General features: G+C 41.5%; 1 protein-coding gene across 1 annotated transcript in view; it reads right to left on the bottom strand.

Moving 5' to 3' along the window:
- rasgrp3 (RAS guanyl releasing protein 3 (calcium and DAG-regulated)) overlaps positions 1 to 9153 on the bottom strand; it is a 60816-nt gene extending 51663 nt beyond the window's left edge. The window contains exon 1 of the mRNA XM_030725262.1: positions 8902 to 9153. The gene's annotated coding sequence lies outside the window, so the exon portion shown is untranslated. The remainder of the gene's footprint in view (positions 1 to 8901) is intronic.
- Between the last annotated feature and the right edge of the window lie 14705 nt (positions 9154 to 23858).

Raw genomic sequence — 23858 nt, forward strand, 5'->3', positions numbered from 1 at the left:
TTGTTTTTCCTCAGGTAGCAGACAAAAAGTTTTTTTTTGTTGACCAGTGCTATCAAACAAAGGGTGGAGTGCCCAGTCTGGCTCAGGAACGAGTTGCTGCTCCAGGTGAAGGAGTCTTGTTCGGGGTCTTGTTCACGTATGATGGGAGAAGGAAGCAGGAGATTGACAGATGGATCGGGGCTGCATCTGCAGTGATGTGGACGCTTCACCAGTCTGTCGTGGTAAACAGGGAGCTGAGTGTGAAAGTGAAGCTGTCGATTTACCAGTCGATCTACGTCCCTACCCTCACCTGTGGTCACGAGCTTTGGGTAGTGACCGAAAGAATGAGAAATGAGCTTTCTCTGAAGGGTGGCTGGCCTCTCCCTTAGAGATAGGCTGAGGAGCACAGCCAGTAGGGAGGGGCTCAGAGTAGAGCTGCTGCTCCTCCAAAACAAAAGAAGCCAGATGAGGTAGTTGGGGCATCTGACTAGGATGCCTCTGGGCGCCTCTTGCATGAGGGGTTCTTAGCTGTTTTACAACTACTCTTTCAAGAGTCTTTGAGAGAAAAGGAAGGTTGGAGATTGGCCTATAATTAGCTAAGACAGCTGGGTCAGTGATGGCTTTTTAAGTAGCGGTTTAATTACAGCCACCTTGAAGGCCTGTTGTACATAGCCAACTAATAAAGACAGATTGATCATTTTTAAGATTGAAGCATCAATAATTGGAAAGACTTCTTTGAACAGTCTAGTAGGAATGGGATCTAATAAACATGTTGCTGGTTTGGAGGAAGTAACTATTGAAGTTAACTCTGAAAGATCAACTGGAGCCAAAGAGTCTAAACAAATACCAGCAGTGCTGAAAGCAGCCGAACATGAAGATAAATCTTTGAGATAGTTATGAATCATTTTTTCTCTAATGTCTAAAATTTTATTTGTAAAGAAATCCATGAAGTCACTACTAGTTAACGTGAAAGGAATACTCGGCTCTACAGAGCTCTGACTCTTTGTCAGCCTGGCTACAGTGCTGAAAACAAACCTGGGGTTGTTCTTATTTTCTTCAATAATGATGAGTAGTAAGATGTCCTAGCTTTACGGAGGGCTTTTTTTTTATAGAGCAACAAACTCTTTTTCCAGGCTAAATGAGCATCTTCTAATTTAGTGAGATGCCATTCCCTCTCCAGCTTTCAGGTTATCTGCTTTAAGCTGTGCGTTTGTGAATTATACCACGGAGTCAGGCACTTCTGATTTGAAGCTTTCCTTTTCAGAGGAGCCACAGTATCCAAAGTCATACGCGGTGAGGATGTAAAACTATTGACAAGATAATCGACCTCACCGGGAGCAGAGTTTAGGTAGCTGCTCTGCACTGTGTTGGCACTGAAGAGCATAATAATGAAGGAATTAGATCCTTAAACTTAGTTACAGCACTTTCAGAAAGACTTCTACTGTAAAAAAACTTATTCCCCACTGCTGTGTAATCCATTAAAGTAAATGTAAATGTTACTAAGAAATGATCAGACAGGAGGGGGCTTTCAGGGAATACTGTTAAGTCTTCAGTTTCTATGCCATATGTTAGGACAAGATCCAGAGTATGATTAAAGTGGTGGGTGGGCTCCTTTACATTTTGAGAGAAGCCAATTGAATCTAATAATAGATTAAATGCAGTGTTGAGGCTGTCATTCTCAGCATCTACATGGATGTTAAAATCACCCACTATAATGATTTTATCTGAACTGAGCACTAAATCAGATAAAAAGTCTGAGAAATCAGACAGAAACTCTGAGTAAGGACCAGGTGGACGATAGATAATAACAAATAAAACAGGTTTTTGAGTTTCCCAATTAGGATGGACAAGACTAAGAGTCAGGCTTTCAAAATAATCAAAACTTTGTCTGGGTCTTTGATTAATTAATAAGCTGGAATGAAGATTGCTGCTACTCCTCCTCCTCGACCTGTGCTTCGAGCATTTTGACAGTTACTGTGACTCGGGAGTGTTGATTCATTTAAACATATTCATCCTGCTGTAACCAGGTTTCTGTAAGGCAGAATAAATCAATATCTTGATCAATTCAATTTACTTCAATTCGATTTTATTTATATAGCACCAAATCACAACAAACAGTTGCCTCAAGGTGTTTATATTGTAAGATAAAGACTATACAATATCCCATAAAAAAGCAATAGGTCATTTAGGTCAAATCAGTTTCTAACAGTCAGATGTATTTGATGTAAAAGCACCACAGAAATTTTGCCTGTAATTCAGATGGGACCAGGCAGGTGTGCTGCTGCTGCAGACAGATGTTACACTGACTTTGGGATCAGACAGCTGGCAGGAAGGCATGAGCAGATGGGTGTGTTCATACACACTCACATGTCCTGTTTGATCATTAAGTACATAGCTTTCTCAGTCTGGTTAGTTTCACTCACTGTTCCTCGTTTCAGTCACATAAGATGAAATTATATCAGTTTTAAAAAAGGATGTAAAGGATGCCTACATAAAGTTTTCCTCTTTCCACTTAACCCCTGGACTGTAGCACTCAGATGGACTTTAGGACTCTAGAGCCAGGGACAAACATAAAAATGTAAAATAAGTTGGTTTTTTTTGTTGTTATTGGCCCTATTATGTATTACTATTACAATATTGTTAGAGTGGTTCGGCCTTCAGACTGCTCTAAAAATTTCTTTTCAGATACTTTTTCTACTCTTGGTTCTTTATGTTGTAAATCAAAGCAGATATTTTCACCATGATCATCTTAGACACACAGTATGACTGTTCAAACCTTGTGTTTCACAGGGGCAGGTTATCAGAAGGTCAGCTTCAAGGAAGAGGAGCTAAACCTGTTTGTTCCAGAATAAGAAATGGAAAAAATGGATAATGATGGATAATGATGGATAATGATGGATGGATGGACCCAATCCACAATTCACTTCCAGTGAATCAGAGGTGAACTACTGTATGCATCTCAAGAAGGACTCACTTTTAGCCACATTAGCACATGTTTGGATGGCAGTGCCAGTCTGATGATGTACTGTTCCACAACTTTGATCCAGACTAATTTATCTCACTAATTATAAACTGACATGAAAGAGATAGGAGACTGCAAGATGGTATCAGATGACATAAATGTGTCTAATATGATCTTGGAAGGTCAGAAGATGCTTAAGGATTGTAGAAGAAGTGTACTGGTGTGGTATTGATGCAGTTTTCAAGAACAAAGGTAATGTGTGGAGCTGTAGTAACTAGAGATTGATAAAAATCAGTATCGCTTCATGCCAAGAAACAGCTCTACAGATGCGCTGTTTGCTTTGACAGTGTTGATGGCGAAGTACAGAGAAGCTCAGAAGGAGCTGCTCTGTGTCTTGCAGCACTGCATAAGAAAGTCAGGAGGGGCAGAAAAGTACATTAGGTGGTGCAAGATGTGTATTAGGACAGCATAGTATAACGCTATGATATGTTATGTTGTGACAGACCATTCTATGACATTCTGTTCAGGCCTCAGCTGAACTGTTAAATGTACAAATATATAGAGGTGTGGGATTTGTAAGATATTTGCATATGCCATTTAGTGCCCTGTGCAATGGTTATGCAAAATTTCATCAAGATTGGTCCACTTGGGCGCCTGGGTGGCTTAGTGGTGAAGTTGGCGACCACATACACACACCGCGTTGCGGTGCGGGCGGCGTGGGTTCGAGTCCCAGCCCGGTGCCGATTTGCCCCCGTGTCTTCCCCTCTATCTTTCCCCCATTTCCTGTCTCTCTCTACTGTCACAAAAAGCTGCTGTGGCCAAAAATGAAAAAAAAAAAAAAAAAGATTGGTCCACTTGTCTAGGAGGCGATGGGAAACATACATTTATACGCTACAATCATTATAGGCATTAATCTAACACACTAACACTGATTCATTAATAGGCGGATCTTCACAGACTTTACCTTGTTACAGATTTAACAGTGATTCGCTCACTGTTTGCCCACAGCTGAGAAAAAGACGACTCAGCTGAGTTAATTTCTGCAAATTAAAACAATCTGAAATTACACTTTCATAACTGCGATGTTTCCATGAAAACCCTTAAAGTTTTTATGGAAATACCTGTGTTATTGAGGAGCAATAAGTGGGGCTCAGCGTGAGAACCAAGTGAAGAGTTTGTGGACTGAGAGCTTTGGCACTGCACTCACAACTTTGAGTCATCCACGCAAAGGTCCCATTATACAGTACAATTACATCTCCCCCTCCTAAAATAAACACTCCTAGTAGCAGCTATCACAAACACATCAGCATTCAATTTCATCCAATTTGCAGTAAATTGTGTTCCACAGACTTTGTAATTCATATTTGTGTCCATCCATCCATCCACTTCCGCTTATCCTGTTCAGGGTCGCTGGAGCCTATCCCAGCTGTCATAGGGCGAGAGGCAGGGTACACCCTGTACAGGTCGCCAGCCTGTCACAGGGAGACAAACAACCTTTCACACTCATATTCACACCTGTGGGCAATTTAGAGTAGCTAATTAACCTAACCCCAGTAAGTGCATGTCTTTGGAATGTGGGAGGAAACCCACGCAAGCATGGGCAGAACATGCAAACTCCACACAGAGAGGGAGGCCTGGGCCAAGGTAGAATCGAACCCAGATGGTATTCTAACTGTGAGGCAGCAGTGCTAACCACTGTGCCACCGTGCTGCCACTGCACCACCGTGTTTGTGTGACTCATTTAAATTTTTTTCTCCTGAAAGGGAAACTTTTACAAACACATATGGTTTAAGGCCGGCCACAAAATTCACAACCTTCAGTCACAACACTGACACTGGGCCACTTTAGTAAATCCAGCAGCTTTTTAACACCAAATGAAGGCTTTGTGCTGCTGCAGATGTTAGTAAATCTGACCATAAATGTTCTTTTTTCTTTAAAATTCCAACCTTTGTAATGAAGAGGTACTGTAGTTTCAACACGGCGGACATCCAGCATCATATTATTAAGGAGACTATGTGGAAGGTCGTTCAGATTCACAGTGCACCGCTCTCCTCGTTTCCTAAGTGCTTATCAATGCTACGTCCTGGGGAAAACAGGTTAGGAAAAGGAGATAGGAGGGACTTTTGGGATGCACCCTGTGAAAAGTGTGACACAAACTGGAAATGCAAACAGTTTGCCTTCCAAGTAAAAGTTGCACTTTATGAAACATTTTTTTGTTCACTATTATTTTGAAGGTGCAATCCACTTTTTCAAGTATTACTATCACTTGGCTAGTAGTTAGCAAGTATTTGTAGACAAACATGGAAAACTACAGGCAAACTGTGGCAATCTGGATTCACAAGGAGGTTTTTGGTGCAGCACCTTCTTTACAACTGATTTCACTCAGCGACAACCAGCAACCTCCAGGAGCCACTGCCAGCCAATGGGAATACACACTTTACTCTAGCAGCCAGTGTTTTTATCAGGTCCAGAGTTACATCTGCAAAGCTAAGACATCTTACTGCTAGTCACGGATAGAGGAAAAGAGGAACAACCCCAAGTTTTTCTGAGCACCATAGCCAGGGTGACAAAGAGTGACTGCTTCAGTCCTCTAAAAGTAATGGAAATAATACACATAGTTCATATATTAGCAGCAAAAAACAGATGACAGATGTGGGATTTCCTGCCAGTAAACTGCCAGTGAAGAAAATAAATAAATCACACAATTGTGATGACACAAACAGCAGGAATGTCCAAGTATCCTCAAGTATCCAGTGCTGCATCCTGTCAGTGGCTCACACACACACACACACACACACACACACACACACACACACACACACACACACACACACACACACACACACACACACACTCACAGAGCTCTGTTTGATCGTTGCACATACACTTACATGCATGCTATCAGTAAACATAGAGTACTGCTTTATCTTATCTCTGGATGTTAATCTGGATCACACCCGGAAGAATAAATCAGTCCCACTGTGAAAACAGCTGCCGTACAGTCGAACGAATAAGTAACTTGCACAGACTATTATTCACCTTTCAATTAAGATGTGAAACACACATAGTTTTATGACAAATTTGTGCACATATTAATGACCTTTGTGAAGCATGTAGAGCCACTTGACATTCTGCTGGTTGAGGAGAACATTTTGTTACATTTTAGCATCTCAACAGACATTTCTGGTTTCCATCTAGTACAAAGCAACTGAATCTATTCTGCACTCTGTTATGCACACTCATGCAATTACTGCCTCTTCATCTGAGGTCATTTGCTTTTACTGAACATTCCATATTCCAGTATGTTGACATTTTAATTTTTAAAAAATGGCAGGATGACAATGTTTCCCAAGCAATCTAAAGGTGTTTATGCTTTTTCTTTAAGTAAAGATAAAAAAAATAAAATTTTTAATAGTATAGAATTTATGGCATGTCTGTAGTTAAACTGATTTGTGTCATTTGGCTTCATAGATCAACGGAAGTATTTTCTAATACTGCCTAAAGGGAGGCATGTATAAAGGCAAAATTATTGATCCTACTACAAATCTTTGTGCACCTCCGTGACTAAAACCACATTCACACAGGAAGCAGTTCCCTTGTGGCACATCACCTTGTCGCTGATGGTTGGTTGCTAGTAGATATTTCAGGCTCTGGTTGTCTAGGTAACCCTCTGATGTACCTGTATTTACTTCCCTGTCATATAAGTAAGTAAAATTTATTTATATAGCACTTATCAGATAAAAATCACAAAGTGCTTCACAATAAAAGACAAAAAATAAAAGTATAACAATATAAAGCAATAGAATACAGCATAAAGAACAAGTTAATTAACAACTTCGGCTGAGTCAGTGGAGTCTGTACAGCTTAAGGACAATGGAAGAGAATTCCACAACCTTGGTGGCACTTCCTGAAAAGCCCAATCCCCACGAGTTTTGAACCGAGTGTATGGGGCCAACAGTAACCTTTGACCTGATGATCTGAGAGCTCGGGATGAAGAATATGGTTTCAGCAGGTCAGAGAGACACTGGAGAGTTTGGTTATGTAAGGCCCTAAAATTCAAAACTAAAATTTTAAAATGAAATCTAAAATTTACAGTGACATCCAATAAAGACATCCAATTTATAAAAGATGATAATGAATATCATTGTAATATCTTATAGTTTGGCCAAGAGGGAATATATAACGTTAAAAGAGAACTGGACCCAAAACAGATCCCTGAGGTACCCCACAAGACAAGACTATTGTTTCATATGAACAGTAAAAGATCTCTCAGATAAATATGACATGAACCACTCTAAAACAACACCAGTGATCCCAAACAGATCCCTAAGCCTGTTTATCATCATACTGTGATCAACGGTATCAAAAGCAGAGAACTCTCCAGAGTCTGCTGCCATCAAAATGTCACTAGATACTTTAAGTAACGCAGTTTCAGTGGTGCGCAATTTGCGAAAACGAGACTGGAAAGTGGCCATAACATCATTATGTCAACCACCAGAGGATATTTCACCCATCTTTGCTTAAAGTTGCTGAATCTCATTGACTTTCTGTGGTCTCTACATCGGTGTTAATCTCTTCCTGTGTGGAGAGGACTTAAAGTTTGTGTGTGTGAAACACTCCTCATTTATATGAACAAATTTGCATCAGTCAGACACGCTTATCCTTCATCCCAGTGGTTTATTTTGGTCACTGTAAAATGATGTGATTAGCAGTACTGAGTGCTGCACTGAGGTCCAACAAGACAAGTCACTATCAGAGGCCATGTGTAACCTTCAGTCAGTGCTGTTTCTGTGCTGTTTTGAGGATTTTTGGAATAAAGGGAAGTTGGTCTATATTTGGCTGAAACACCTGCTTTATGTGTAGGCTCTTCAACCCTGTGAGGTCTGAGCGGTCATTGGTGACAACCCCAACACTAACGTTATGTTTTGGAGACAAGGAAAAAGTATTTTTCTGGAAAAAAGTGACCAGAGTTAATTACTTTCTTTGTTCCCTGGCTACAAAGACTTCAGGGAGCAATTTTTTAAAAAGAACAAAACTTGCATATTCTGATAGAATAGAATAGAATAGAATAGAATAGAATAGAATAGAATAGAATAGAATAGAATAGATATTTGTCATTATACAGAATGTACAATGAGATTAGAAAGCACTGAGCTAGGGTTGGGTTTAAATAAAGATTAAACATGACAACCTTAAAAACCTGTGGTTCACTGGCTGATAAGTTACTCACTTTGGCTTTTTACAATTTAAATCAACTTACAACCATAGATGCTGTTTGAACATATTCAGCAATTAAAGGCAGACCGAGTTCATGGACTGCAGCGAGTGAGTGTGGGAAACTGTCTCCCTGCAGCAGTCAGTGAAGGTTACTCATTAAACCTGAAGGTAAGTGCACTGACAAACTGCAGCCTGGCCTCTAGCCCTGTGAATAAATGGAGCTGCTTTAAATCCACAGGGGACAGAGTCAGATTACCATCAGTCAATGCTGTGCGGTGACTATGGTGACAGCCAATGAAAAAATTATTCTGATGAGGCGATGCATGTGTTTATGAACATATGTAGCTGCAGTAGACTGTTAAAAACACAAAGAGGAGGTTTGTATACTGGCTGCTTTCCTCGTATGGTAGTCACACTCCCGTGGAGTTAGAATTGCTGTCTAAATGAATAACGTTCATATTATTTGGAACACTCTAATACAGTGTTCCAAATAATATGAAGCCTAACAAGTCTTAAATTGTATAAAAACCCAGTAAATATCTGATATCAGTGTCCATCAACCCAGCCACAAAAAAGCCATAATATGGAATTCAAGCACAACAAAATTCACATATCAACTAATGTCATTTGAATATTTTAGTTCTCAATTTTGTAACTCAAGTCAATATTGAATGAATAGAAATAATGGGTTTTCAGTTTTGGGTTTCCACACAAACATTTAGGTAACTCCATATGCAGCTTACCTCATGTGAGACTTTTATTCTGCCAGGATCTACCAGAACATCTCATGGAGCTGCCTTTTAAACATGTCCATGAACAGATCCACCTTTTAGTCTGTTCAAATCAGCATCGATACTAAAATCCAGCTGGACCCAAAAGGTTGCTGCTAAAACCAGTACAGCGCTCCAGCTGTCAGAACTTGGTTATGTATCTTCCAGCCTTTCTTCAGATGGCTTCTCTAGCTTTGTAAAGCCCTTTGTCTCAGCCCCATACAGTAATGGTGTGTATTCAACCAGCACTGATCTCAGTCTGTTTTTGTTTGTCTAAATGGCCACTAGACTTCCTTCAATTCTTTCCCAACTTAGGTTTCCTGCCTGTGTTGGTTGGTCAGGCTAAATATAGGGCCACACAAGGTAAAAAAAAAATGGGGGGAAAGCAGAGCAGGAAATGTATCACAATATGCTTTTGCGCACGCTGACGTTTGTCAGTCAGTCATGATAACTCCGTCCGGTAAATGTCTGGTGAAATGCACAGTTGCAAGTTGGATAATTTCAGGCCATTTTCTTTCTTTCTTTCTTTCTTTCTTGTCTGTATTTATGACAGTGATATTCTACGATATGAGTAAGCACATGTGTGTGTTCCTGCATTGTTGCAGTGAGCGGGTCAGCCTATCCCATATTCCATTCTAATGACGTTGTACACATTGTTTTGTCTCTCTGGGCTTCAAAATATGTCTCCCTAAACAAAAGCAGTGACTGCACATCCTGCTGGCTGGCTGGACAAAAAGAATTGAACTCCAACTTTTATTGTCTCAGACACACAATTTCAGTGAGAGGCTGTGTAACAGCTACTGTGGGGGATGGTGAAATTTAGAGGCGTTCAGAGCAGGGTCATATGGTGGTTTTTGTGGTTAAACTCTGCTTAAAGTCGCCATCATTTTAGACAAATGTCAGCATCATTTTCAGTCTTCTTACCTTTATAATCCACTTCTTGCTACCACTCACACCCATGGTCAGCTTTTCTTCCAATTTACCTCAATTTAAGCATCAATAAGAACCAATCAGAACTCAGTTAATAGCTGACTGTAGAGAAGAACTGCTGTGGGCTGTATATCAGATAATAGAAAATATCGCCTCCCGTCATATCAATAGTTTATCTAAAATGTTAGCATAACACAGCTTTTTTACAGTATGCATCCAGCAGACAAAGAATCAATGTGGGACTGCATAGTTAAAGTTTAAACTTGGAAAGTCCAAACTCCTGAGGACATCAGAATACAGTCAGTCCATCAGAGGTACAGTTCTCTTATTGATTGCTGGTGGTTACGATTATTCACTAGTAACAAGAAATAATTACAACTCAGCTAAGAATGCTTTCACATTAGGTACAAATGCCCCAAATCCAACTGAAAGTGTCTGCAGCCAACTCTACAGTGGAGTACAACTTCATGTTATTTATATGATATTTTTATTTGGGATGCAAAGAAGACAAGGAGGATCATTAACACACCTCATAGCACTACATCATGCATCTCTGTGCAATGCCCTGACACAGCCTATGGATGCAGTTAGCTCACCAAGATTAATATTCCTCTAATCTAAATATGGACACTTCAAAATGGGGCCTCACAGACAAGTGGATGATATCTGTCTTTTATGTATATGCAGCCTATGGTCCACACCAATGTTATGCCTTTAGTGCTGATGTGCTTCACAACAAACAAAACAAAACTTTCCTTTTTGATCAAGCTTATATTTAGGGCTGGATCAGGTGACCCTGAACCCTCCCTTAGTTATGCTGCTATAGGCCTAGGCTGCTGGGGGGTTCCTATGATACACTGTTTCTTTTCATTCACCTTATTTACTTTGGCTATACTCCACTCTGCATTTAATCATTAATTGTTATTAATCTCTGGCTCTCCCCCCCCCCAGCAGATGACTGCCCCTCCCTGAGCCTGGTTCTGCTGGAGGTTTCTTCCTGTTAAAAGGGAGTTTTTCCTTCCCACTGTCACCAAGTTCTAGCTCATAGGGGGTCGTGTGATTGTCAAAGAAGAAGGAGACTGTTAAACTGTTTCTATTTTTTTCTCATTTTACTCTATTTAGTGGTCCCAGTTCAGGACTTATGAACAGAGCAAAACCCGCTGAAATGAAAAAAGTCTTTGAGGCCATCAACTCAGTAGATTCTGTGCAAAAGGGATTACAAACATGAAGCAACAAAAGTGCAGATTCTCATCTGTAATTCAAAAGGTTTAATAAAAGAACTGCATCAACTGTGTCCAGCTATTTTATATATAGTCCCACATTTTCAGAGGCTCAAAGGTAACTGGAAAAACTGACATAATATTAAAATTAAGGATTCCTTTACTTGGATGAAAATCTTTTGCAGTCACTGATTACTCAAACTCTAGAATCCACCAAATGCTGCTATTCCACCCTTGAGATGCTTTCAAGCCTTTTCTGCAGCAACCTTCAGTTGGTGTGCTGGACAGTGTATTCCTTCATTTTGAGAATGTACCAGATTTTTGGTTTGGCCACTGTGTAAGTTTTTGGTATTTCTCCGATAGGTTTATTCTGTGTTTTCATCCCAGTGGGTAGCACTATGCCCCAAATGGTTGGCACTGTCGCCTTACAGTGAGAAGGTTCCTGATTTGCAAACTGACTTGGGGCGTTTTTTGTGGCTCTATGGGTTTCCTCCAGGTACTCCCGCTTCTTCCTGCAATCTAAAAATTGACCATGGATAAGAGGTAGATGAAATCCTTGCAGTGTATAGAATAAAATACTGTGTTTATTTGCAGTTTAAAGCATTTTGAATCGTCAGTAAGACTAAAAATGTGCCAACCTTCCTTTTCTCTCAAAGACTCTTGAAAGAGTAGTTGTAAAACAGCTAACTGATCATCTGCAGAGGAACGGTTTATTTGAAGAGTTTCAGTCAGGTTTCAGAATTCATCACAGTACAGAAACAGCATTAGTGAAGGTTACAAATGATCTTCTTACAGCCTCTGACAGTGGACTCATCTCTGTTCTTGTCCTGTTGGACCTCAGTGCAGCTTTGATACTGTTGACCATAACATTTTATTACAGAGATTAGAGCATACTATAGGTATTAAAGGTGCTGCACTGCAGTGGTTTGAGTCATATTTATCTCATAGACTCCAATTTGTTCATGTAAATGGGGAGTCTTCTTCACACACTAAGGTTAATTATGGAGTTCCACAGGGTTCTGTGCTAGGACCAATTTTATTTACACTTTACCTGCTTCCCTTAGGCAGTATTATTAGAAAGCATTGCATCAACTTTCATTGTTATGCAGATGATACTCAGCTTTACCTATCAATGAAGCCAGATGATGCACATCAATTAGTTAAACTGCAGGAATGTCTTAAAGACATTAAGGCCTGGATGACCTCTAATTTCCTGCTTCTAAATTCAGATAAAACTGAAATTCTTGTTCTCGGCCCCACAAATCTTAGAAACATGGTGTCTAACCAGATACTTACTCTGGATGGCATTACTTTGGCCTCCAGTAACACTGTGAGAAATCTTGGAGTCATTTTTGACCAGGATATGTCCTTCAATGCACATATTAAACAAATATGTAGGACCGCTTTTTTGCATTTGTGCAATATTTCTAAAATTAGAAACATCCTTTCTCAGAGTGATGCTGAAAAGCTCATTCATGCATTTATTACTTCTAGGCTGGACTATTGTAATTCATTATTATCAGGCTGTCCTAAAAGCTCCCTGAAAAGCCTTCAGCTGATCCAAAATGCTGCAGCTAGAGTACTGACAGGGACTAGAAAGAGAGAGCAGATTTCTCCCATATTGGCTTCTCTTCATTGGCTCCCTGTTAAATCTAGAATAGAATTTAAATCCTTCTCCTCACATACAAGGTCTTGAATAATCAGGCACCATCTTATCTCAAAGACCTCATAGTACCATATCACCCCAACAGAGCACTTCACTCTCAGACTGCTGGCTTACTTGTGGTTCCTAGGATACTTAAGAGTAGAATGGGAGGCAGAGCCTTCAGCTTTCAGGCCCCTCTTCTGTGGAACCAGCTTCCAGCTTGGATTCAGGAGACAGACACCCTCTCTATTTTTAAGATTAGGCTTAAAACTTTCCTTTATGATCAAGCTTATAGTTAGGGCTGGACCAGGTGACCCTGAACCATCCCTTAGTTATGCTGCTATAGGCTTAGTCTGCTGGGGGGGTTCCCACAATAGACTGTTTCTTTTCATTCACCTTATTTACTTTGTTTATACTCTACTCTGCATTTAATCATTAATTGTTATTAATCTCTGGCTCTCTTCCACAGCATGTCTTTTCTCTCCCCTCAGCCCCCTCCCTCAGCAGATGACACCCCCCCCTCCCTGAGCCTGGTTCTGCTGGAGGTTTCTTCCTGTTAAAAGGGAGTTTTTCCTTTTTGACTGTTGGGTTTTCTCTGTATTATTGTAGGGTCTTTACCCACAATACAAAGTGCCTTGAGGCGACTGTTTCTTGTGATTTTGCGCTATATAAATAAAATTGAATTGAATTGAATTGAATTGAATTGGCTTCATCCTTGCAGTGACACCCTCTTGGACCTCTAGACCTCCAGTTACCAAAGTTCTTTTGCTCAATTTGTTGTGGAATGATGAGTGAACAGGCCTCATGTGGCCAATTTTGAGCCTCTGAAAATAGGGGACTACTTATAAAAAATGACTGTAAACAGATATTGCAATAATTTTGTTTAACCCATTAGATTAAAGCCATTATTTAAGTTCAAATCCACTTTGGTGGTTTTCTACCCATTTCTATTTCAATGACACAATTTAATATCCCTGAAATCAAAAGGAAACCATTTAGTGTGACAGATGAAGTCAATATGTCAGAGCTCAGAAAATTTTACTGCTTTGCAACATAAAGTAAAATTAAGTGAAATCATTAAATATTCAGAGTTCAGATGTTTGTTCACCTGAACTGTGGAGGCAACAGTCAGGTGCTTTGGTCTGTCAAACACAAACTTTATCAACAGACAGACATTGCAGAGCACAGTGTGACCACTGATTGGTAGGAAGTGCTAACAAAAATGTTTTCAAATAGTCCACATCGTCACCTGCTTTATGGCAAAACAATAACTAGAAGAGTGGTACCTAAAAGCAACTGCAAGCTTTATATGTTCATAGTTTGAACTAATAAAAAAGTTATCCACACATCTCTGTTAAAAGATGCACCTACCTTACTGTGAATGCTGCCGGCTGACAGTGGCCATGTCTCTTTTCACACACTCAGTCTAGAAATAGATTCAGAGTTTACTGGAAACAAAGGGTGGTGTGCAGGACGACTCTGCAAATATCACTGAGCAGTCTTGTTACAGATAGAGGTAGAAGGGAGGAGCAGGCTGGATCTTATCTATACAGAAAGTGAGCATGTTCTTTTGGAACTGCTTCAGCAGTTCTTTCCTACAGAGCTGCAAAATATCTGGCTATAAGGGAGTTAAAGCCAGAATCAGACTTTGACTCACCTGACCATAAAATGCTGTGCCTGCAGTTTAAGCTAGAACTGAGGTTTTTTTTCTCCTCCGTGCAGTATCATAGAAATTAAGTTTTTAGATCATACATAAGCAAAGCTTTAAATAACATTTGAGGAGCAAATGGCAACTGAATCAGTCATTTTAATTGCTAGCTACCTAGCCTTCTAGCACTGTAGTAACTGGTAATAATGGTATAAATACATGTGATTTCAAAGAATTTAGCTTCCACTAAATCTTATGGCAAAAATGAAATTTCAGTTCTAAGTTTTTAAATATCAGGACATAATAAAATGTTATCCAGTTTTTACCAGGTTTGAAATTAGGTAAATAAAACCTGAGATGAAGAACAACACACCATGTTACACGGTGTCATTATTAATTGCCAGGCCACAGTTGTAAATAAGAAATTGCTCTTTATCTGTTTGCCTGGTTAAATAAAAATTGAGCCAAAATGCAAAAGCAGTGTGTGAAAAAATAAGTACATCCCATGATTCGATAGTTTGTAGAACCACCTTTTGCAGCGATACCTTGAAGGAATTGTTATTTATATGAATTTATCAGTCTCTCACATTATTGTGGAGGAATTTTGGTCTTAGCTTCATTTCATTGAAGTTTGCAGGCACTCGTTTATGCACAGCTCTCTTAAGGTCCTGCCATAGTGTTTCAATTAGCTCGAGGTCTGGCTTTTGACTGGGACATTGCAACACCTTGATTCTTTTAATTTTAACTCATTCCTGTCTCTCTCCCCATTCAGCTCAACCGGTCACAGCAGATGACTACCCCCCCCCCCCCCCCCCCCCCCCCGAGCCTGGTTCTGCTGGAGGTTTCTTCGTGTTAAAATGGAGTTTTTCCTTCCTACTGTCACCAAGTGCTGCTCATAGGGGGTCATTCTGACTGTTGAATTTTCTCTGTAATTATTGTAGGGTCTTTACCTACAATATAAAGCGCCTTGAGGCGACTAGTTTTTGTGATTTGGTGCTATATAAATAAAATTGAATTGAATTCTTCTTCCTAATTAGTAAATGGACTAGTTCTTATATAGCGCTTTTCTACTCAATTTGAGCATTCAAAGCGCTTATACAACACATCTACCCCATTCACACAAGCACTTCCATGATTAAGTAAGCTAAGTGCTTTTATTATCTAACATTCACACACATTCACACTCACATTGGACAGCAACTTGAGGCTAAGTATCTTACCCAAGGATACATTGGCATGCAGCCTGGAGAAGCCAGGAATCGAACCGGCGACGTTCCGATCAGTCGGTGACCTGCTCTACCACCTGCTACAGCCACTCCTAGTTGCAGTAGCTCGCATCTTCTGGTGAAGCCTCTGTACTTTTGTTCATGAAGCCTTCTGCAAACAATAGATTGTGATACCTTCACTCCCGCCCTCTAGAGGTTGTTGGTGATGTCAGCTGTTGTAGGGTCTTTCTTTACAGCACCTACACCTACTTTAATGAGACTTATTCAAAATACAGACAGGGCTGACAGTAACGGAACACTGCACACGACATGAGGGTATGACTCAACAACGAACACAGGAAAAGTCAGGGCTTAAATACAAACACAGGATAATGAGAAGATCGGGAACAGGTGGAGAAGTAGCTGGGAATAATTAGACAAAAACAAAACATGAAGCAACAGAGTTCAAAAAGCACAATTCAGGGGGTTGCCGTGGCCATGGGGTCTGACCACAGGGAGCAAACAGTTCAGGAGGCCGCCCAGGCCACGGGGCCAGACTTGAGGGCCGAGGTCCAATATGGCAGCAAAGCAGATCAGGAGGCTGGCTGCAGTGCCAGCGGCAGCAATGAGACAGGTCAGGAGGCTGGCCGTGATCCCAGCAGCGGCGACAAAGCAAAACAGGAGGCCGACAGAACACCTGGGGTGGCCTGGCAGGCGGCTGACAATGGTGGAACACTCCAGACCCTGGTGACGTCGGATCCTTAGGCTCTGGCTCAGAAAACCCGGGACACTCAGGCGGAGCAGGACCCATCAGCTTTGGGAACACAGGCTGGGACTGCGGTGCAGGGCGCACAGCCGTCTCCTCTGATGGCTGGGACTGCTTTGGGGATTGGTTGGGTGACTCTTGTGGTGGAAGCTTTGGCAGTGGTGCAGGCTCTGGTGTTGGAGGCAATGGTGCAGGCTCTGGCAGCAGGGGCTGAGCTGCGGGCTCAGAGGGAGTTTGTTTATGGTCTGACCAATCCATGAACAGGTTGCAGAGACCCGACATCAGCAGACGTAGGCAAAACAGTTCTTAGCTGAGACCCAGCTTCACAAGCCTTTTCACTTGCCTAGGTCGGAACTGTGCAGGTTGTGGAGATGGACGTGCTGTAGTGGCAGACTCTGAAGACTGACGACGCACTGCGACAGACGGCACTGAAGACTGAAACGACGGCACAGAAGACCCTGGAGACTGACAAGGCTGTAGTCTAGACTCAAACCTGGCCATCCTCATCCTTGGGATAGGTACGGATGTAGGTGGAATAGGTATGGGTGAGGGGACGGGCTGTGCTCTGCAGACCCTCACCCTGGGAACAGTTGTGGGTGCTGGGTGTTCAGGCACAGGGGATACCTTACTAGACACAGTCTCTGAGAATGCAGGCCAAGAAACAATCACAGTCTTTGAAGTGGGCCACGCAGGTGCTTTGCACACAGTTCAGCTTAGCGGCACCAGCAGACCTTATTTTGTGGGCTGTGGCTGCACAGGGCACATAGCACCGAGAGGCTGGGGCTGCACTGGGCACACAGGTTCAGAGAGCTTGGGTAGCACGGGGCACGCAATATCAGCAGTCTGGGGCTGTGCAGTGTCGGCAGACAGGGGCTGCCATAAGCGGTGATCGCTGCAGCGAAGCTGAAGAGCAGGCTGTCTGCTGATGAAGAATGAGCTGGTAGCTGTGGTGGCATAGGATGAGCCACCTATAACAGGATTGTGGAAACAATGAAGTCTTTACGAAAGTCAGGCAAATGATCCACCCAGGGCAGGTGGTCTGACACCACCTGGATTAGCTGGGTCTGAACAGACTGCTTCTTCTCCAGGGTGAAGGAAGCAAACCATTGTTTATTTATGCCACAATGTCATAAAGAAACTTTTAAAACTCACTAAATTCCTTGCCTGCTGGGTCCGTCATTGTCGCATCATTCTGTCATAGCGTGCAGGGAATGCAGACAGGCTCAGACCCAAAATGCAGCACTCAGGAAACATGTGACTGAGAGGTTACTTTAATGAGGCTTATTCAAAATACAAACAGGGCTGACAGGAGCAGAACACTGCACAACACATGAGGGTATGACTCAACAACGAACACAGGAAAAGTCAGGGCTTAAATACAAACACAGGATAATGAGAAGATCAGGATCAGGTGGAGAAACAGCTGGGAATAATTAAACAAGACAAGACCGGGAATTAAACTAAATAGAACACTAGAGATAAGGACTGACAAAGTAAAATGGGAAACAACAGAGTACTGAGACAGAGACGCAGATGTGACAACACTGAGAATAAAGCTAAATACAAAACACACGAGGCAAGGGACATGACACAGAGGAACAAGCCTGACACTGGAACACAGACCTGGGGACGACAAGAACAAAGTGAAACAGGAATTCAATATAACTATAACTAATAACAGGACCTATAAACTATAATAAACAAAGAATCAGAACCATATACAAACAAGGAACACAACAGAAGAATCTCAGTGAAAAACCGAACCTAACACAAAACGCTGGGCAAAAGGCCCAGGCCCATGACACCTGTGGATCACATGCCATTGTTTCACACTGTCGTAGCTTATAGTAAGTCATCTTTGGATGGTTATAACTTTATGGGACATAATCAAAACCCCTATGGACTTTACTTCTGGAACTTAAAGGATCTCCAAAATGTGACCTTCAGGGAACTTTTAGGGAATGTCCTTGGAGGTCACCTGAAGGTTACATTTGTAGAATGTTCTAGAATATTTCTAGAACATTCTCTAAACTGTGACCTTCAGGAGTCTTCAGGTAACATTCCCTAAAGGTCCTCTCAGGTTTTCACATAACCTGAGAAAATTAAATAGGTTAAACAGGTTTTTGGACTGTGTTTTACTTTCATGTGTGTTATGCTAATATAAGAGATAAATGTTATAATGCCATGAAAATAATATGTGTCATATATTTTTATTTTTTTATTTTGCTATTTTACCACGTTGTTGATCCTGTCGTGTGTTCTTTACATGGTGTGTTTGGCAGCCATCCTGAAGCTGTGCCTGTCCATCATTTCTGTCAGTGTGAGCGCAGCAGCACAGAGTTCTTACTGTTTATTAAAAGTTAAATGTTTATCTGTATCTATGAAATCTGGGCAATAAACTACAGAGTACACTATTTGTACTTGTTAAAGTGCATTTCTTATACCAATTTAATGGTGGTGATAAATATTCTTCCTTTGGCTGGTCTCTTTAGGGGTCGCCACAGCAGATCATCTTTCTCCATCTCACTCTATCTGTGTTCTCTCCTTCTCTCTTGTTGCATCCTAACACACTTTCCCACTCTCCTCTTCATTTACCTCCGGCCACTAGTAGCACCTTTCTGCCATGTAGTAATTTGCTCTGCATAATAGATTTTCCTACCGACCTTGGAATATAATTTGGGAAATTAAGGCTCTGGATGTTGTAGGGCTGTCTTGATTGACACACCTGCAACATTGCGTGGAGATCTGGGGTGGTGCCACTGGACTGGAAGACCGGGGTGGTGGTCCCCATCTTTAAGAGGGAAGACTGGAGGGTGTGCTCCAACTATCAGGGGATAACACTCCTCAGCCTCCCACATATATCCTGTGTGAGGTCATGCGGGAGTATGTGGTGTCTGGCCCATTGTTGTGGCCATTCAGTCCCTGTAAAACTCTGTATTGCCGGCAATTAGTCGGACTCGTTTCCTGTGGGTGTAGCCAGGTGGCAGAAGGCTTTCACCTTGGTGGCCTCAGAATCTCATCTCTGCTCTTTGCAGATGATGCGGTCTTGTTGGCTTCATCAGGTGGTGGCCTCCAGCTCACAGTGGAAAGGTTTGCAGCTGAGTGTGAAGCGGCTGGCATGAGAATCAGCACCTCGAAGTCTGAGGCCATGGTCCTCAGCCGGAAAAGGGATGAGTTCCTGCTCCAGGTGGAGGAGTTTAAGTATCTCGGGGTCTTGTTCACGACATTGACAGACGGATCGGGGCTTCGTCTGCAGTGATGTGGACGCTGCACCGGTTTGTCATGGTAAAGAGGGAGCTGAGTGTGAAAGTGAAGCTATCGATTGTGAGGAGCGCAGTCAGTCAGGAGAGGTTCAAAAAGTAGACCCACTGGTCCTCCACATCGAAAGGAGCCAGTTGAGGTGGTTTGGGCTTCTGACTAGGATGCCTCCTGGGCATGTTCTACTGGGAGGAGGCCCAGGGGTAGACACAGGACATGCTGAAAAGATTATATCTCCTGGCTGGCCTGGGAACACCTTGGGGTCCCTCCGGATGAGCTGGTGGAGGTGGCTGGGGAGAAGGAAGTCTGGGCTTCTCTGCTTACGCTGCTGCCCCTGCAACCCGGCTAAGTGGGAGAAAATAGATGGATGGATAAAATCTGAATATATTTTCTGGTACAGTTGTCCCTTAACAGTGCAGTCAACATCAGGCCTGCTGTAAATCCAACATTTTCACAGCTTTCATGTGAGTTCTGGTGTTTTTTAAATCAGTCATTGCAGACATGGCCAGACAAACTGGAGGTTTCATGTTGCTTAAAGGTGAGTAAGAATGATTACCTGTATGTGTAGCCAGTGTAAACCCCTTTGACCTCTCACAGTTCAAATTAGAAAAAAAGTGAATGAAAGGTACTAATCGTAACTGCCTTCTAAAATTCACTTTATCTTTCAACAGAATGCAAATAAACATTTGCTGTAAAGTTATACCAAAACTGTTGTGTTTTTGAAACTGCATTGAATCACTTTAATACCCAACAGGACAACAGGAGAAGATGGGAAGGCAGCTGTGAACGAACAGCTGTTCCAGTTACTCAGACTGCCAGCAGGCGTTAACTTACAGTAAAAACACAATCACTGGGTGTGATCAACACGTTATCTACCAGACTGTTAACTGGGGAAATTCAGACCATCTATGGAACAGTTTTGTTAACTGCTTATTGAGCTTAGGGTCGCAGGGCTGGAGTCTGTCACAAGGCTGACACAAAACCACACACTCAAATCCACACCTAAATGATAACCTAACAAGTGTCTCATTGAACTGTGGGAGAGCAGATGAACTCCACAGAAAGACTCCAACTCACCAAAACATTTGAACCCACAGCCTGCTTGCTGCAAGGTAACAGTGCCAGTCAGCTCAGCACACTGATTTCAGGGTCTATCCTGCTTTTTGTTTTCTACTACAGGGCAGCAGCAGCAGCACCGTCACCTGGAGGAGGGATTTTTCCATTTTTGATTACAATTAGTTCTTTTAATGCTTGCAATGTTCAGGGTAAAATTCATATAAAATATACATATTCATAATGTCTGAAGATTCATACATTTACACAGCTTACAAAAGTTGTAAAGACTTGGCTTATTCCAGACCTGTTGAAATTTGTGGTTGATGTAGGAGTTCTTCATCCCACATGAATTCCCATTTTTGGATAATGATATATCCATGATGCACACTTTATAAGAAGAATCTGAGTAAACCAGCTGTCCAGCTGTTCTACACTTTCAGTATTAGTATTCACTACACAGTTTGGTATTTTTTAATTTTTTTTTTTTACTTCTAAATTTTGCTTTTCAGTTTAGTTTCAGTTACTTTACACAATGGCTTCACTTTTTCCAGTTTAGTTTTAATTATTTTAGTTTCAGTGTTTACATTTTTAATAATAATTGCAGCATTTTTCAGGGGCAAGATTTAAGAAGTATAGAACAAAAATTAAAATACAATAAATGTGTTTTCAAAGCCTCTGTTCATAAATTTACTGAAATTTGAATTGTTTATTTGTACATTCCTGAAAAATACCTGTACATTCAGCTGCACCCAACATTAGTCTAACTTAAGATCACAGTTTCATGTAGTAACTCCCCTCCACAGACAGATGTGCACAGAGGTTCAACAAGGCACAGACCTCAATCAGACAGCAGGCCAACGTCGCTGTTTTCAGTCCCCATTTCTTTTATCTGCTGTGTAAAAGAAAAACTTTCCTGTTTCTAACATTTCAAAATTTGTATTCTTGCCTGATAACTACAAAAGAGTATTAGGGCCACACTGAGAAAAAAAATTAAATTGTGCATTATGAGAATAAAGTCAATATTTTGAGAAAAAAGTTGAAATGTGGGGATTAAAGTTGTCGTTTCAAGTCAAACAGTGTCTGTTATACTTTCTCCAAACTGTCTTGTGTAGATGAGTTAGTGAAACTATACTTTAGAATTGGTTTCAGTAACAAGGAAATTATTTCTCTTTTACTGGATAAAAGAGATGGTGCAGAAAGCTGCATAGAAGGAAAAGACACACAAACTGGCACCGGGCAGATGCAAGGATATCGATGGTCGCGCCTTCGTGCAGTACAGAGGGGATATGCAGAATCACAAGACACAATAAGACAGCTGATCGAGTTGTTTCATCTACCTGAGGCATTTTGTAGAGGGCAGAGCAGTTGTGGCCGTTGTTTGACTTGAAATGACAACTTTAATCTCAAATAGTATTTCGACTTTTTACTAGAAATTTTGTTTTTAACTCCCAAAATGCACAGTTTAATTTTTTTTTCTCCATGTGTCCCTAATACTCCTTCATAGATAACAATAGCAGTACATGTGCAGTACACCTGGCTCTTATGAGTTGTTTGATTTTTAATGTGCTGCATTGGAGTCCTCGTCTGTCAGTCTTGCTGTGAAACTTTAATGTTTGAATGATTGTGTATTTTAAAATAGATCAAGATACAAAACTATTAAATTATCCTTCAATTCAATTCAATTCAATTTTATTTATATAACACCAAATCACAGCAACAGTCAGCTCAAGGTGCTAAAATGAAATAGCATTCTGCTATCTTCAGTGTGTTACGGTTTCAGCTTAATTGTTGGATTATGTACATGGATGCGTACTTTAAATAAGGTTATACATTTGCCTAGATTAATTTTCAATACTGAACCCAATACCCATTTTAGCATGCAACTGTAGAAGTATTTAGGTTTATTTTTCTTTATTTGTTCACTTAATATTTAAACATTATTACCATGGATGTAAATGGTAGAATATAGGAATACATGCTACATTTTAGGGCAGCATGGTGGTGCAGTGGTTAGCACTGCTGCCTCACAGTTCGAATACCACCTTGGCCTGGGTTTGATTCCACCTTGGCCCAGGCCTCGCTCTCTGTGTGGAGTTTGCATGTTCTCCCTGTGTCTGCGTGGGTTTCCTCCCACAGTCCAAAGACATGCACTTACTGGGGTTAGGTTAATTGGCTACTCTAAATTGCCCATAGGTGTAAATGTGAGTGTGCATGTGGATGGTTGTCCGTCTTTCCATGTGGGCCCTGCAACAGGCTGGCGACCTGTGCAGGGTGTACCCTGCCTCTCGCCCTATGTCAGCTGGGAAAGGCTCCAGCCCCCCCCCCCCCCCCCCCCCCCCCCCCCCGCGACCCTGAACAGGATAAGCAGAAGTGAATGGATGGATGGATGCTACATATTAAAGCATACATTAGAACACGGTTCGGATGAGATACAAGGAAGAACAGAATGTTGCACTGAGAGAAGCGATGTTGATGCTGCATCTTTTCAATGGGAAAACTATGTCCATGCCAACTAATGCCGCCCTAGTGGCATTGTGCAGACAGAGAAAGCATCAGTGAAGCAGAGGTAAGCGACGTCACGCTGATGTCTTGCTGATGAGCAAACTACATCAACGCTACAGCATCCCACTCTGATAGTGGGGAGAGAATTCAGAAAATCTTATAAGAATTTTGCAGGATCCTAGGTGTGGTCATAAGGTTTTCAAAGTCCACCACATACACGTTGAGGTGGCCACCTGGTGGCTGGTATACAAAAAACCCCAATATGGCTACCATCAGAAAAGGAAATGGGGTGTCTCAGCTCCTGTTACTTGTAAAATGCCACTTTTCATAGGTTTTATGAAAAGTACAAGAAATCCATTCTGAGGTCATTACTGAGCCATTACTGAGGTCATCAAGGGTGCACCTCAAGTTGTATGCGGTGGTTTTTGAAAACCTTGACTTCATACCTAAGATCCTGCCAAATTGCAAAAACTTGTCTCAATGTGCACAGTTTTCTGATTACCCTCCCTGCTGTGTGTGGATCATGCAGACAGGCAGAACGTAGGCGATGCAGGGCTAAGCAGCGTGGCAGCGAGTTCCTGCCAATCAGCACTGACACGTTTCTGCTAACTACCACTACATACACTAGCAACACATCTGTGCTGTCTGGGTGTTTTAGTGGGAGCTGTTAAATTTGTTGATGTTGATAATTAGTGGACTC

The sequence above is a fragment of the Archocentrus centrarchus genome, unplaced genomic scaffold, assembly GCF_007364275.1.
Source record: "Archocentrus centrarchus isolate MPI-CPG fArcCen1 unplaced genomic scaffold, fArcCen1 scaffold_50_ctg1, whole genome shotgun sequence".
In the NCBI taxonomy this organism is placed as follows: domain Eukaryota; kingdom Metazoa; phylum Chordata; class Actinopteri; order Cichliformes; family Cichlidae; genus Archocentrus; species Archocentrus centrarchus.